At 37.0% G+C, this 18,011-nt stretch overlaps 1 protein-coding gene across 1 annotated transcript in view; it reads left to right on the top strand.

The window, feature by feature from the left end:
* Positions 1-18,011, top strand: part of CNTNAP2 (contactin associated protein 2) — a 1,162,302-nt gene that overhangs the window by 748,295 nt on the left and 395,996 nt on the right. The gene's annotated exons all lie outside the window — the stretch shown is intronic.

Genomic DNA, 18,011 nt, shown 5'->3' with positions numbered 1-18,011 from the left:
TGATTTACATAAGATCAGGACTGAGCTTTAAATGAGATCACTGAAATAAATTGTAATTTAAAGTAACCATCTAAAAAAGGTAGAATTAAATCCTTTGCAGAGGCAAAGGCAAGGAGCTACCTTTTTCATAAATAGTGTTTATTACCAGACAATACCAGTAAGTTCACCCCAATTCTGTCCTGCCATGTAACAGGTACTTTGCACAGGTAGATGGTACTGCAAAAGAGAGAAGCAAAAGATAATCACATCTATGGTATACTATTGATACCACTTGTTAGCTCTAAATGAGACTGATTTTTTTCTGCTTCATTTTACCTCCATCCAGCAGCACTTCTCTGATTCAGAGAAATGCCTCCCTCCATCTTTTCCCAAAAGCAAAGCATAAAAAAAAATGGAAGTTAAAGAAAGGAAAAAGAAAAACCTCTGAGGGAAGAGATAAATTTAGGGTAAACACTAAGTCTTTTGGAAAATACATGGACTCTTATTTTTAGGATAATATAAATCCATAGTGTGGAAGTATATACTTCAGAGCTTTCAAATGACCTGCACATTGCCCTCAAGAAGACCCAAAAAGCATTCTGTTAGTTAAATACTGCATATATTCTTCTCACACATTCACACTTTGAGTGTGACAACTGTTTGTATGTGGAAGTGAAAGATGAAGAATGATGTTGCCACATAATTATTTCCATTTGCATCTACTTTTTTTTTTTTTTTTGTGGAATCATACACATATATGCAGCTCTTGAACTTGACGTCTGTGCAATAACTGTATACTGCTACAGGTTTTTTCAAAGCCTAAATAATAAAACATTTCTTCCCACAGACTATTTAAAAACATATTTTTCAGTATCTGTCTGAAAAAATATCTTTTAGAATGTATCATGTACCTCTGTCATAGTGTGACTTACTGTTGAAAGCATGTATTGTAGTACTCCTCATTAAAGGCATAGACACCTAGCAAGCTTGAATTTTCTCCATTTAGTTATAATTCCTATGCTACTTTTTTTTTGTCTTCTAATTCTTTATAAAGCATAAAATCATAAACTTTATAAATCAGCAGTAGAAGTGTAGAAGTAAGCCTCCTGAGTTTTACAGGCTGTCCATGTCACCAGTAAACATTGATGCAAAACTCTAATTTGCTTTAAGGAAAACAGATTGCTTTTTGCACTGTGACTTAAACTTCAAAATGTGCTTTAATTTTCATAATAATAATCTATTCAGTTTAGTTGTGCACTGGCCTTAGGTTGCCAGGTGAGTCCTTTCTGCTGATTCCTTTGGGTGTTTACACCTGGAACTCAGCATGTGTCTGACAGCAGTTGTTGTTCTACTGTGATTGAAGGAAGTCACACTTCAATCCTTCACTATAGAATACCGTCTAGTATTACAATATAAATTCTTTCCATTTTTATGCAATAAATAAAATAAAATAAAATAAAATAGTCATGAGGAAAATCTTATAAGTTATCAGGATATGTTAATTCTGAGTACTACTAATAATATTTTGAAATTGTAATTCACTTAAGTTTGTCTAGTTTGGAGAAGAAGAGGCTGATGTGATATCATTGCCCTCTACAACTTCCTAAGGAGGAGAAATGGAGAGGGAGGTGCTGATCTCTTCTCCCTCGTAACCAGTGATGGGCACAAAGCTGCACTGGGGGTGGTTCAGACTGGATATTAGGAAGAATTTCTTCACTGTGAGGGTGGTCAAACACTGGAACAGTCTTCCTAGAGAGATGGTTGATGTCCCATGCCTGTCAGTGTTCAAAAGGCATTTGGATAATGCCCTTAATAAAATGCTTTAACTTTTGTTTAACCCTGAAGTGGTCAGGCAGTTGGAATTGATGATCATTGAAGCTCCTGTCCAGCTGAACTATCTTGTCTTACCCTAGCCTAGCCTAGCATATTTTAAGTATTGTTTGATGTGGTATCTCATATACTGGAACAGAAAGACACATAGTTAACTCTTTTACACTTGTTTCACTTTTCATTATTCTTTATTTTTTCATTTAAAGTATTAGTGAAATAAGAATATCTAGTTATTAATATCTTAGCCTTCTGTATTTCTAAATTGAAGCTTTAAAATTCTCATCCATTGTAGACTGGCTCAATTAAAGTACGATGAATTCTTCTTAAGTGAGTTTGACATAGCTTGGTCAAATCCCTGATTTCTAAAATGGAGAGCTATCCACAAAAGTTGGGGTTTGATGAAGTCTAAGAATTAAGTACTTAGCTAATCTTGATTCATCTGATGCCATTTTTATTATAATTTGTTTCATAATTTTCTACTTAAGAATGAATGGCTATACCATGCCACAGTGTGCAATCAGTCAGTGTGACCTTGATTTCCATACTCCATACCAGAACCCTGGAGAGCAAATAAAAATATGTTAGCATGAAACACCAAAATGGGCAATTGCTACAGTGAAACAGATTAAGAAATACTTTCTTCCAAACTTGGACAGTTTCCTTTTGCTATTGGCCATTTTCTGAATTGTCTCTGTAGAACGAAAACCTTTCCTTATTTTCCTTCTCAGCCTTGTTTTGCAGAGCTGAATGTAGGTTTGATTCTTCAAAAACAGGAAGCACCTACTAGGGGGTACATATCTCAGAAATGCTGTTTTAGCAAAACTTTATAGAATGACTGGATTTCACATCAGACTTCAAGCTTTACTGTGTCATTACTGTTGGACAAATTCAAATAAACGACAAAACCTAGTTTAATTTCACCAGGAAAGCATTTTTACAGCATTTAATTTCTGTAAATGCTGATTTATAGAATTTGCCTTATCCTTAATCCAGAAATACTTCTGGCTATAGCAAAGCATTAGTACTCAGGCTACATCCTGAGCATTAGCACTGTGAGACTTAATACAGCTGTTCACTAGTTCCTTCACTGCAAGGAGATGTGCAACTTATGCATATGTGAGGACACCTGGTAAATACAAATATTCAGTGCCATGCTCACTAATAAAATTTTGGGTCACACGAAGAATTTTAGCATATTATTTCAGACTCCTTTGTCTGCTCAGGAATATGCATAATAGTAAAAGGTAGAAAGAAGAGATGTATACCTGATGGTAATAGCAAACCTAGAGTAGTTGGCTAAATTCACTGCTAGTATTGTTAATGATGACCAGGACTCCAACTAGGAGATAAGGAAAAAAGAGTATGTGTTCAGAAAGTGGAGAATGGGGATAGAACAGTATATTGTGAAATCAGGACTCAAAATCAAGTCAAATCAGGAGAAAAAAAAATGGAAAAAAAAGTCTTGCGCACAACTAGGCATGAGACTGAAAACAGAGAGTCAAAACATTGTAGGTACTAGTGGAAATGATAAGGGCTTAAGTTTTCTAATGGCTATTAGGGCAGAGAAAGTGAGGTGGGAAGAAAGGATCATTTATACATTCCTGTTGAGCCTGACCAGAGGTTACTGTCATTGAGACCTTTTATAACAGCTTGCCATATTTATTATTTTATAACTAGAGCTCAGCAAAGGCATGACTGAACACCTGAGATGCCCTTTCTCTGTACTGATCACTCCTACAGTACCTGCTGCACATAGATGCAAGCAGATTATCCTAGGATTCAGGGGAACAGCATGAATCTGTGTTCGGGGAGGTTCAGAATGGATATTAGGAGAAGGTTCTTCACTGAGAGGGTGGTCGGGCAATGGAACAGGCTCCCCGGGGAAGCAGTCATGGCACCAAGCCTGCCAGAGTTCAAGAAGCATTTGGACAACACTCTCAGACATATGGTTTGATTTTGGAGTGCTCCTGTATGTAGCCAGGGGTTGAACTCCTGTGAGTCCCTTCCAACTCTATCCTAGGATTCTATGATTCATAGAATATCCTATGATTCTATGAAGGAGGAAGGTGCTACAAAGCTTGAGATATCAGCAACATTCTGTAAGAAAAGACTTGACCACAGAAAAATGTCATTTCAACGTTTCTTCGCAATCTCTTGTAGAGCAGGGAGCTGAAGCAGCAGGGATCATCAACATGTTTTCACTGAGCTAAAGTTAAGGGGCAAGAAGTAACTAGAGCAAAATTTTAGGAGAAAAAGAAAGGGTGGATGTGAGTAAAGCCATTAATGAAATGAACAGCCTATATGCTTAAGGATAGGAAGCTAAAACAGTTATCCATTCTGTTTAATGTTAGTTTTATAGTAAACAAAAGACTGAGGAAGACTCTTCTACTGGAAGGCAAATGACCAAATATTGCATTGAAATAGTAATAGTGATGGTTTGTGATTTAATTCTACTTGTGTTGTCTCATACCTTGCAAAAATCTGTAAAAAAAAAATAAGACAGCATCTTTATAATACCTGTGCAAGTGGTGACTGATACTTTGAAATTGGGTATGTTTTATCTTGCAAATATTGAACATAAAGCACAAACTTGTTCTGATAAAGGAGTGTAATAAATCGATTACAAATGTTTGTTTTCAGGGCTAACTCTGTAGTATTTCATTATCAAAACTGCTGGCACCACATCTGTAGATAAAAGGTAAACAGAAGGCCTTAACAAATATGCATTGAAACAGTCAAAACACCTTAAGTTAAATAAAATAAAATAACATAAAAACAGAAACAAATAGATCTTTTTCAGTGCTGATATGCAAGAACCATGTCATTCCCTGACATGGGAATAAATTGGTTCTGCTGTGTCATGCTAGCCACAACACTGATTTCATAGGTCCATATGTACAACTGGTGTTAGTCCTGTTCAGAGTTTTAGTACTCTTGAATACTTGTACAGAAGTTTCTGTTTTAAGTATTTTGTAGCCTTTGCGAGGATGTCTTCTTCCCACGTTGTAGTTTTATCATTCTCCTCTGCTTTAAACAATGTTACAAAAGTACAATCTGTCCCAAAGGTTAGTTCAATCTGATATCCCCCAAATTTGTCTTTATACTCCTTCCCTGTTTATGGAGTGAGTGTTCTGTACTACTCCACAGAACTATCCTCTTACAGTCCCTCTCCAAGGATATCCCAGATTTCAGTTAAGGCTAAGTAGATTGATTCAATCTATTGTTGAGGTGCAGCCTCTGAATAACTTTTGAGAAACTTATTTACATTATTTACATTAGTGCATTGACTATCTGTTCTAATCTTACATGAACATATATGCAGATCATGAAGAATGGTAGCTGAGGTTGTGGGATTTCATCTCTTTCCTGTCCTTCTGGGGATCTGTGTTGTTTCCTTATTGTACTGCATGGAGCAGCATTCCAATTTCTATTTTTCTAATAGTTATTTTTTTTCTTTTTTTTTTTCTTTTTCCCCTCAACATTGTTTAAACTAATCATTAAGCATTTATTTTCTTCTCTCTCTCTCTTTTTTTTTTTCCCTCTCATATAATTGTCTACTAGATAAAGTTTCTGGTGCACAAGAAGATTAGATTGTTCCCATAGCATATCTGTTGATTTTCAGGCTATCCTGTTGTTCCCAGTTCAGCTATCAGTGCAGCTATCAAAGGTGCACAGATACATTCAAAAATTTTCTTCAGTACTTCAGCACTCAACCACTACAACCCATTGCTCCCTCAGAAAATACTTTCAATTTGAAATAGACAGTTGGCATTTATTAGAGGTATTATTACTTGGCTTGGTAGAGTGTCATCCATACAGTATATTTTAACTTAAATTTTAAAACAACAACAACAACAAAAAAATTAAACTGAAAAAGGATGCTCTTCATTTAGAACATGCCAAATGACATATTTCAAGAATTTCAAGATGTTTTCGAACATTTGTTCAAGTTGAAATATGAATCAAATCTGTCCCTTGCCTCTGAACAGTCTATTTCAAGGAAATGTCAAAAATTTCATGCCAAACTCTCTGGAGAACTAAAGAGAAATATTATATAGGGATTTTTCCTTTTTTTTTTTTTTCCCTCTTCTGTTTAAAATAAACCTGTAAAACTGCCTACCAGTCTGTCCTTACTCTGCTGGAATACTAAGTTGTAAGCCAGTTGCATGAGCTGTTTCACAACTATTGTCAATGTGCTACTATTTATCTATTTCCTTTCTGTCTTATGCTTCGTGTGATGAATTTCTGGAGTAAATTTTTATAGCTGAAATATAAACCCTTGAGAAATCAAAGCTTATAATAAACTGAAATACTGACAGAGGCTGAACTATAGTGTCCAAATCGCAGTGCTTGGGGGAAAAAAAAAAAAAAAGCCACTAAACTACAAGCAAATTATAGTCTATCAATTTTTCTATAGGGCAATCACAAAGCTATTTAAGTAGAATAATAGCTTCCCAGCAATGAGCTATTTGTAATGAAAATTAAGCATACCAGGATCATGCCATCACAATTTTTTAAAGTCATTTTTTAAAAACATGTTACTAAAAGTTGTATTCTCATTTTTCTATTTCCCCTAAAAACAGGTTTGCTTTTAATACGATTTTTTTTCTTGAACACACTGCCCATTTTCAGAAGCTTGAAATTGTCATCATTCTTGGAGAAAAGAGTTTGTGCGTGTTTATGCATATTAAATGTAGGTGTGTGATCACACGTGCACAGATGTGCATGTGCTTGCACCTGTTTATTGCTTCAGCAGCTAACCTTCTGGCTTCAAAACTCTTCATTGCACAAGTTTTAGGTAATGAATGTGTTGTTTATTACCTACTGTACATATCTGTTTTCAGCAAATTGAAAATTAGTTGAATAATAGGTTGTGAGTTGAGCATTGTATTTGTATATTTATCACAGAGTCGTGACTGCACTGCAGCACAGCTTCTAATTCATCGGAGCATCCTTGCTTTTGATGTCTTAAGAGTATAACACTCATTATATTGCAATTTATAAAAATTTTATGGGGCTTCTATAAAAGAATAAAATATGGTTGTGCACTAAGGACACACACAAAGGACAGAGGGATAAGTCAGTTGAAACTATATGCTTAACGTTTTATACATGAAATTTTAGTTGAGCATGCTGCTGCTTGTGGTAGATTGCAGAATCATCATGGTAAAGGAGAAAAAGCAGATTTTGTAGACTTTACCAAGTGATATAAATATGCTCAATGATGATCTGGAGAATGGTGAAGTGTAGATCATTCATTTCTGTTTCACTGTTTATTATTATGTTGTTGTGCCTGATGACTGCAATGAAAAGAGGGAGAAAAAACCACTGTGATAAACCCTGGGCAAATATAAACTAACATCCTTTTTCTGATACAAATATCTTGAAAACTAAGAAGATAAGAGATGTGCATGGAGAAAGGGAAGAGAGTTACAAGCGAATATGCATTTTACTTCACCCCTAATGAATGATTTATATACATCGTTAAGTTTTGTGGGTGTATGGATCAGCTCAGGGAGAACATTCCATGTGAAATAAATAAACCATCTGTAAATGTCATCTACATCTGATTGATTCATGGTAGATCTAAGTCAAATTTCAACTCGTGATTCAGAGAACCTAATTTATGTTTCCTTATCAATGTTTAGCAAACCAGGAGTTTATGGGAATGCACAGCATGAAAAGCATGCTGACCTCAGCCGTTCCTCTATGGTACAGTGGGATAACTGAAAGTCTTAGTAGGTTTCTTTTTGCTCTGCCAATATATAAAGGCAAACTTGGGTTTCTCTCAAAGACAGGAGAAATTAACGTCCTTGACTTACATGTTCTGCTAGGGATTTAATAAGGAAACTGGCATTTATACCAGTTGTCATTAGTAAATGTCACAGAAACATTAACTGCCATTTCATATTCATTTCATTGCACAGACTTTGTGTTTTGCTTTACTGCTAAGACTGTGTTTTTGTTTTGAAGGGGAAAAACCTTTAGTGTTTAGGCAGAAAGCATTTTCTATGCCACTCACAGGGCAAACTCTTCAGTTCATATTGTTATTAGAATTATTCACTGGAATTAAAAATTTATGATCTACATGTTAATACGAGAACATGGTTTCTGTGAAGACATCAGTAATTATCCGAGCTTTACATCCAAATTAATTAACTTTCCAGGGGAACTTCAAGGTTGTATCTATGAAAGTGAAGAAGGTGGCCAGATTCCTGGCAGTAATATCATAGAATCAAAGAATAATTAAGGTTGGAAAAGACCTCCAGATTATCTAGTGCAACCATCCTCCTACCACCGATATCACCCACTAAACCATGTCCCTAAGCACCGTATCCAACCTTTCCTTAAACAGCCCCAGGGACGGTGACTCCACCACCTCCCCAGGCAACCAATTCCAATGCCTAACTACTCTTTCTGAGAAGAAATGTCTCCTAATATCCAACCTGAACCTCCCCTGACAGAATGTGAGGCCATTCCCTCTAGTCCTGTCACTAGTTATCTGTGAGAAGAGGCCAATCCCCAGCTCCCCACACCTTCCTTTCAGGTAGTTGTAGAGCGCCATAAGGTCTCCCCTAAGCCTCCTCTTCTCCAGACTAAATAACACAGTTCCCTCAGTCACTCCTCACAGGACCTGTGTTTCAGACCCTTCACCAGCTTTGTTGCCCTTCTCTGGTCATGCTCCAGGGCCTTGATGTCTATCTTGTAGTGAGGAGCCCAAAACTGAACACAGTACTTGAGGCACGGCCTCGCCAGAGCAGAGTACAGGTGGACGATCACCTCCCTGGTCCTGCTGGTTACACTATTCCTGATACAAGCCAGGATGCAGTTGGCCTTCTTGGCCACCTGGGCACACTACCGGCTCATGTTCAGGCGAGCATCAACCAACACCCCCAGATCCATTTCCTCTGCACAACTTTCCAGCCACTCTGCCCCCAGCCTGTAGTGTTGCATGGGGTTGTTGTGCCCCAAGTGCAGGCCGCGGCACTTAGCCATGTTGAACCTCATCCCATTGGCCTCATCCCATTGACCCAACCTGTCCAGATCCCTCTGCAGGGCCTTCCTACCCTCTGGCAGATTGACACTTCCCCCCAGCTTGGTGTTTCCACTTCCAGCTTTTTAAAGAATGAGTGGATGAGATTCCCTGGGAAACCGTCCTTAGGCACAGAGGAACTGATCAGAGCTGGCAACTCTTTTAGGACACTTTTCTTAGAGGGCAAGATCTCTCCATCCCCATGTGTAAGGAAACAAGCAGGGAAGGCTGGGAACCAGCACAGCAGAGCAAGGACCTGCTGGTCAAACTGAGGTGTGAGAAAGAAATGCACAGGCAGTGGAAGCAGGGACATGTGGTCTGGGAAGAGTACAAGGATGATGTCTGGATACACAGGGATGGAATTAGGAAAGCCAAGGCACTGATGAAACTGTGCTTCACAAGGGATGCAAAAAATAACAAGAAGGGATTCTGTAGGTACATTGGCTGGAAAAAAAAAAAAAAAAAAAAATGGCCAAGGAGCTTGTACCAGCTCTGATAAATGAGAAGGGAGAACTGGTAACAACAGACATGGAGAAGGCTGAGGTAGGTACTCAACAACTTCTTTGCCTCAGTCTTCACTGCCTTTCAGGCTTCTCATGTCTCTCGAGTCCCTAAACCTCTGGGCAGAGTCTGGGAGAGCAGAGTCCCTCCCGATATCATGCATCCCAGGGTACTGAGGGAACTGGCTGATGGAGTTTCCAAGCCTCTCTCCATCATATTTGAAAAGTTCTGGCAGTCAGATGAAGTCCCCAGTGACTGGAAGAAAGGAAAATATCACTCCCATTTTAAAAAGGGGTAGAAAGGAAGACTAGGGAAACTACAGTCTGGTAACTACAGGCTCTGTGCCTGGGAAGATCATGAAACAGATCCCCCTGGAAACAATGTCATGGCAGATGCAAGACAAGGAAGTTATCTGGGACAGCCTGCATGGCTTCACCAAGGGCAAATCGTGCCTGACCAATCTGATGGCCTTCTATGAGTGAGTGACTGCATCAGTTGAGAAGGGAAGACCAACCGATGTCATCTACCTGGATGTCTGCACAGCCTTTGACACAGTCCTACATGACACCCTTATCTCTAAATTGGAGAGATATGGGTGGACCATTCAGTGGATAAGGAAGGGCTGGTTGGCTGCAGCCAGAGAGTTACGGTATGCTCCATGTCCAAGTGGAGGCCAGTGACGAGTGTCCCTGAGTGTCCCTCTGTCTGTCTTGGGACTAGTGCTGTTTAATATCTTTATCAGTGACATAGTGGGATCGAGTGCACCCTCAGCATGTTTACAGATGACATCAAGCTGAGCGGTGCAGGCAATACAACAGAAGGAAGGGATGCCATCCAAAAGGACCTGGACAAGCTACATAAGTGGGCCCATGTGAACCTTAATGAGGTTCAACAAGTCCAAGTGCAAGGTGCTGCACTTGGGCCAGGGTAATCCGGGGCAAACAGACTGGGAGAAGAACTCACTGAGAGCAGCCCTGCAGAGAAAGACTTGGGGGTTCTGGTAGACAAAAAGCTTGACACAAGCCAGCACACTTACAGCCCAGAAAGTCAACTGCATCCTGGGCTGCATCAATAGAGGAGCGGCCAGCAGATCAAGGGAGATGATTATCCCCCTCCACTCCACTCTTTTGAGACCCCAACTGAAGTACTGTATCCTGATTTAGGGCCCCTGGCACAAGAAAGACTTGGACCTGTGAGAGTTGGTCCAGAGGAGGGCCCAAAAAATTATCAGAGGGCTGGAGTATGTCCTATGAAGGAAGGCTGAGAGAGCTGGGGATGTTTAGCATAGAGAAAAGAAAGCTCCAGGGAGACTTAATAATTAATTGTCAGTACTTAAAGTGGGCTTATAAAAAAGATTGAGAGTGGCTTTTTACACAGGCAGTGGGAACAGTTTAAAACTAAAAGAGAAAAGGTTTAGATTAGATGTTAGGAAGAAATTCTTCACTCAGAGTGTGGTGAGACACTGGAACAGTTTGTCCAGAGAAGTTGTGGTTGCCCCATCCCTAGAGGTGATCAAGGCCAGGTTGGAAGGGGTCCTGGGCCACCTGATCTAGTGAGTAACATTCCTACCCATGGCAGAGGGGTTAGAAGTAGGTGATTTTAAGGTCCCTTCTAAACCAGGCTATTCTATTATTCTCTGATTTGATGATAATTATCATCTTCTAAAGAAAAAACTTTCTGCAAATGCTTAACATGGATTATAAAGTGAAGTTGATGTCATAAAATCTCAGGAGTAGTATTTGATTCAAGATGTACAGTGCAGAAATAAATAATCAACAAGACATCACAAAGTCAGTGTTATGGTTTGTTCTCAAGTCCTGTATGTTCTTCCTTATGTATTTGAAATCATATAAGAGAGATGGTTACATTGATACAAAGTCAAATCCAGTCAAATTTTGATCATGTTAATACTTAAGAAGGCTTGAAGATTTCTTCAGAACCATATGAGTAAAAACCAAGAGATTATTCTAAGGATTCTGAGTGCTTAACATATCTACTATCCCAAAGAGGGTGGAATTGTGCCATATTGGCTTAGGTTAGTGACTAGCTTCCACTTCTTCTATATAATTGTCTAAATAAGAAACTCAAATACGCCAGTCCAAAAAACATTGTCTACAGAGTAGCTCTCTAATGCCCTAGAAATACTTAACCTAGTTACTAACCAGGAAAAGATTTTCACAGAGTAGTAAAAATAAATAAATAAATAAATAAAAAACCATTTTCAATATATCATATTTAGTAGCTGGCCTTTCATAAGAATTTATTCTTTTTGTTCTGACCTGTTTAACAGACATAAGACAGTATTTATGACAGATGCAAATGTTTCCATTTACAACAGTTGAAGACCTGGCCCTGAGCTTAGTGGCTTAAATATTGTGCAACAGGAATTGGCTTTTTATCTAGCCTGATTTATTTATTTATTTATAAGTCTGTGGTTTTCTCCGTTATCTCTGTAAGATTATCACAGTATGGTCCAATTTGCAACTTGTGGGCTGGATGTAGCCCATTGACCATTTATAAACAATTTATCTTTTATTCCCTCTTTAGCAGAGACAGAGAATAGCAGGTGCTGCTTAATAGAACATTTCCTCCTTGTTTTTTTTTTGTTTTTTTTTTTTCCCTGCCACACAGCTCCACACAGAGCTGTTCTACTTTTGTTAACATGAAGCAATTGCTAAGAATTGATAGGAAGGGTACTACAACTGGGAAATTACCTCTTCTGTTTGTAGCTGCAGTAGATTTACCGTCCCCTGCTTTGCTTCAACCATGGTGGCAACAGTTTGGTTTGTGCAGAAGTAGATATTTGGCCGTGACTATTCTAGATCCTAGGTTATGCATAACAAGAAAAGAATTTTTTCTGCAACAATGCAGGAATATGGGTTATCCAGTTCCCGAGATTGCTAAAGCAGACCAGCATAGTTTCATTTTAAGAAGTTACTTTCTGAAGTGATATGGAAATTAAAAGTAGCAGGAAAAAAAAAAAAGGAATAAGTATCTATATTATAGTACATGCATTAAAACTGCATAAATATAAGAGGATTCTTTAATTCAACTGAGTTAAATTCTGAATTTTTCTTTACATGTTAGTCCTTCTTTAATCATTTTAATGCAAACAGTTTAGAATAGCACCTTATTGGTCTGGAGATAACACTGTGAAAAACTTTGGCAGCCTTTTCTAGTAATATGCCCTAAAGGAACTTTGCTTAACCAAATGTCACTGAATATTTTAATATTGATTTGCTCTTTCTAAATCACAGTCTTTAAAAGCGCCAGGCATTTTATTTTGATCTCAGAACAAATTTGATAATATCCACCAAAGAAATATGAAATCCTTGTATTACACTAAGTAACAAAAAAGAATAGGTCCTTTTTGGTTCAGGAAGGATTGTTTACTTCTGCCATCATTAATTATATGCATCTGTGCACAATTAGATTAGAAGACAGTAGCAAATGAAACTAGTTTGGGAATTACTGTGAACCTGAATGAGTTTTACAGTCACTCCCATCTGCCCTTTGTGCTGCCTTGCATATAAGATGCAAATCCTTTTTCTGAAGATCCCAAAGTCACATTAAACACTTGCTATCTTATATGAAGTGAGAGAGTCCTAAAGGTCAGATCAGCTGTTTTTGTTTTATTTAGAGCACTCTGAAAGTCAGAGGCTCTGTATGAAAGAGGTAATTTTAGTCTGACCTTGATTCAGTAAGACTCTAATAATAATGTGTCCTTAATTCGATTATCTTATTGTTTAGTACCACTTTTAATGTGCCTAGTGGAATGTGCTCTATTGCTCATTAACAAGGTACTCAGTGCAAATATGCAAACACTTAAAATATTTTTTTGTGATTCTGTTACTAGTTTACAGTTTGTCTTTTAAGTAAGCTACTTAAAATCAGACTGCTACCTTGAAAGCATTATCTATTGCTCCTTGAAAGTGTTTTCCTTGAACATTGTTTTATAGACCTAATCTCTCATTGTTTTCTTGAGCAGTCAGGTAAGCTGGTACAAGAAAAAGGGGTTAAATTTTAAACACATTTTTCTAGTCTTTGTGTGGATGTGAACGTTTATACAAGGCATATAGTGATGGAAAATCATGTTTAAGGATAGCATAATGCATTTTGAAGGATCTAGGTAAGAAACTATGCAAGAAATGGTGATATGAGTTTTAAAGAGTTGTTTGAAGGCAATAAAAAGGCCAATTAGTGGAAAAGTACTGTAAGATTATTTGAAACATACTGATGAGTTGGTTAGTTCTGAGGCAGAGGAATGAACAAAAAAGCATAACAAAAAGAATGTGGGACAGAGAGAAGGGCACACAGAAATGAGAGATGGGGTCTGAACAGGAGCAAGATTAGTTAGGGGTTTGATGACGAGAAGGAAAAGATTAAAATTCATGTTGAGAAAAACTTAACGCCGTTTCTTTTTGTTATCTTTCATTGCAAAAAAACTTCTAACATTTTGTTCTGCACTACAGAAGTTCTTACACTGTCTTTATCACTGTGGTTTTTGAGCTCTTTTCAGTACTGTAGTGGGCAATGTGTACCAGATATTGCTGCTGTGTTGTGAATTCCTTCCTTTCCTCCTCTCAGGTGGAGTAACTCAGCAGTTGAACATTTTCCCTTGGTGGTATTTCTTGTTTTGGTTGTTCCTATTTTATAGAAAGAACGTGTTTATATTTAATTTACGTATATGCACAAGCTGTATTGTGCACTTATTCTAGAGATTCTAGGACGGGGAAACAGGAGAGGAAATAAAAGTAAAGGAGGGTGAGGGGGGAAGGAAACATCTACATCTGTCAGTGAAGAATAGTAAGGTTTGCGATGGTTCTTCAGTCCCAGTGCTTGTTCTTGCTTCCTCCAAAAAATGATGTTTGGTCCCCTTAGGGGGAAAAAATGGTGTTTGCAGACTACATGAGCATCTTGTTCCCAGTTTTTCCTCTTAAACAGTCTATGGGTGGGAAGCGAAGTGGTGTACTAGATATTTGTATATAGCATCTCTGAGAAAATGCAAAAGCTTCAGGAAATGTTAACGCTTCAGGACACAGACATACCATTTGCATTCCTTGTGGAAAGTATATGTGAACAGACAGAAGAAAAGTGTAACATACAGTTTTCGCCGTCCTGCTTGGAAGGTCAGAGTTGCCATTTGTAGATTTAAATTTGGTTCCTACTGCAGTGTAAAGGAAGGTAACTATTTATACTGGTTATTACTGAGGTGCTAGTGAATCAAATAACAGAAATGAAGGAATAGCAATTAGAATATCAGAGTAAATGGGCACTAAGAATGCACCAAACCTAATTAGATAATAAATATCTGTTTTGTAATTTTGACGTGTCATATTGCAGCCTGGGAGGGTAGGGGGTGGGGAGAAGCTTGTTTTTATATTATTAGGTGACAGTTAACCTCATGACATTTAAAAAATGGAAAGAGAGATGCAAATCACTATACAGCTATAAATCTGACTTTAATAATTGTACAAAGCTTTTGAAGAAATGAAGGAAAGAATAATTAAATACCTGGAAGTAAGTAAATAGAAGATAAAGTAAAATGCAACACACATTTATCAACAGTTTATTGTTCAGGATTAACCTGATATTCTCCACTGATGAAGTACAGTAGTTCTTTCTCAGACAGGAAAAACACAATAGATCCAGTGTGTCAGATGCCAATAAAATATTTGATACACTATAATGATGAAAATTATTAAGTGAACCAAGGAAGATGGGGTTTGAATGAGGAATTGCGAAGTGAGTTGTGAGCTGGCAAACGGAATTGCCTTATGGGTTATACTGAAGAGTTAGCAGCTGGCTGAGAGATTAGAGTTGCTTAGAGATCAGTGCCAGAGGTGATCCTGTTTACTGCTTTGACCTTTGCTCAAAATTAGGAATATACTATTGAAATTTGCTGATGATACAGATTCAGCCCAGAAAAATAAACAAAGATTTGGATGGCACCATGGAAGTTAATAGTGCAGAACAATGCTGTTGAGAATGATAGCGAGAATCTCTGTGTAAAGCTGGAGTTGGTTGGAGGTGACTGTGAAGAGAAAGATGGGAATGTACTGAAGATAGTTAATGTACTGAGCAATCTTATGGTGACTTTGTGCCACCATTCTGATGTATTCAGGAAAATACTATATCTCAAGCAAAATATTTTCAACAGAGAGATATGAAAATATTAATAAACTCTGAAACCACAAAACATTGGTAAGACCTCCTCCAGAATATCAATACGATCACAAATGCATAGGGGAATGGCTACAAGGAAGATCAACAATAGAAAATCTATTTTCCAACAGGAGACTTGTTTTCATAAAAATATGGACTGAATGAAGTTACTATTGCTCTCTACATCAAGTCATCAATTGTACATCTCAAAGAGGAATAAAAGCTTTTTAAGACAGGCCAATGTTACAAAAAAAAAATAAAATAAAAAACAAACAAAATAGCATCTGTATCTTCTCTATGGACGTTGGATGGAAATTAAGTGAAAGTATACTATGCGTGAAGGAAAGAAATTCTAGACCTGCCTTTCAGAAGGAGCCTGAGAGCAAGAAAGTTCTCAATGTAGTTGGTAAGGCTTTATAAGTGTCAGTACTTAAAATACAGTTGTCCATACCAGGAAGGAACAGAACCCAGTGACTAGGAACTTCTCTGTGCTATGCTTGCTTCTAACTTCAGAGCCTGGTTAAGGACAGAAGTGTGGTTTTGAAGTAAATTTTTCATGTAAGCGCAGCCTTATTCCTGGAAAAAAAAAAAAAGAATGGAATTGTCTAGAAACATACTATTTTTATATTATTGAACTGTACATATGGCATGGATTAGTTTTCAGAGTATATGCTAGATGTTAAGCAAAAGGTAAATATACTACATGAATAAATATGCTCAAATAATTATTTTTTTTAAATACAAATTTCTTCTTCCTTATATCTTTTTGTAGGCTTCATGTTCTGGTTACCTAAAATTTCTTCCAGTAACTCCACTGCAGTGGGGAAAGACAGATAGGTGGCAGATGACAATAACAAACTGACATAATCTATTTAATAGAAAAGAAATCTTATAGTTCTGCCTGATAAAACAAGCTAACAGAAAATTGGGGGTGGACACAGGATTTAAGGAAATCATTCTGTAGCCTGATTAAAATTACATTTAGGCAGCACCGATATTATGATATCATTTACTTTTTTTTATTTTTAACTACATTATGTTTAGAACAGGAAAAAGCAAATGATTTAAAAAAAAATCGGATACAGATGAGGCTAGTTCAACCATCATAGAAGAAGTATAGAATTAACATTGAGGAGTTTGCTGAAGATCTGTTTTTATGTTCTGATATGCTCCATTGAATGATACAGATAAATATCTTTTTCATATTTCCCTACATTAAGTCATTTACCTTACTTACGTAGTCAATAATGGAGTATTTTTACTAGCTATGCTACAATAAATGTAAGTTATATAGTACTAAAAATTGAAACAGTTTGCTGGCGTTACATGTGAGATTTTGTATAAATAGCTGGCCAAATTCACATAGGAAAAATGTTTAGTTTGGTCATTGGAAAAAATAACTTTTAAAGTAACATCTTCAAATATAAATGAAGAAGAAAATAGATTGAAAGCAGTTATTTTGAAAGGCTGGAAAATCAAGAAACGATATTCAGAGTTAGGAACTTTTCTAGATGTTTGTATCTTTCAATAAAAGTTAACTCATGAGATTGTTTTTGAACTGTTACTGGTTTCTGTTTTCCCTATTCACGTACCCATCAGGTATGAATTCATGGAAATTTTTAGTGATTTGGATGTTTAGAAATGTGCCATTGTGCTGTTGTGCTTCTGTAGTGTTGAGAGCACAACTTAAAGCCATCACTTATTAGCTGAATTGCAGTAATCAACTCTATCTGTGCATTTAGCCTGCCACAATTACAAAACTAAATGAATTCACTTCAACCTTGTTGAAAACATAGTTTACTGACCTGTGATAACGGTCTCAGGTAGGTTTACTGTATTTTAATATGAAAGCAAAATTTTAAATTGCTTTGTTTTTTACTTCAGAAAAGCATTTATTTAAGCGCTATTTTTAACCAAACTAGTAGATTCTGATTTTTCTTTTTTTTGAAAAAGAGTGAATGGCTAGCCTTGAATACCACAGGCTGATATAGGACATAAGCCATCATGGTGTGTATTCTGAAGTACTTCTGGCATGCATAAAGCCAACAATCCTTTATAAGGATGAATACACAATGTCCAAGTCTCAAAGGCATATCGTCATGTAGGTTCTTTTTGGTAGTTGTCATGCATATCAGTGCTATGAAGTGGAACTTGAGGAGACAGGAAACTAAGCTTACAGAGGATGCACTAGATACTTTGAGTTTCAGTAAGTTGCTACATAAGGAAGGAAAAGCTGTCCTTGGATGTTATTTAATAGTGTGTTGTTAACATGATGAATATGATGAACTGCAGATCCTAAAGATAAACATCCTTAATTTGTAATGCAGTTCTGAAAATATTTTCTTTTGTTTGTCTAATATGCAATTTCCTAATTTTTATTTTTAATGTTTTAATGAAAAAGTATAGTTCATAAAATAGATTTGGCTAACTCAACATGAAAGGAAAACTCCTTAATTTCGTGATTAAAAAATGCAGAACCTATACTGAGTCTGACTCTAGCCAA

Source organism: Cygnus atratus, chromosome 2 (assembly GCF_013377495.2).
Source record: "Cygnus atratus isolate AKBS03 ecotype Queensland, Australia chromosome 2, CAtr_DNAZoo_HiC_assembly, whole genome shotgun sequence".
Classification (NCBI taxonomy): Eukaryota; Metazoa; Chordata; class Aves; order Anseriformes; family Anatidae; genus Cygnus; species Cygnus atratus.
This window is presented reverse-complemented; position numbering and strand designations above follow the sequence as displayed.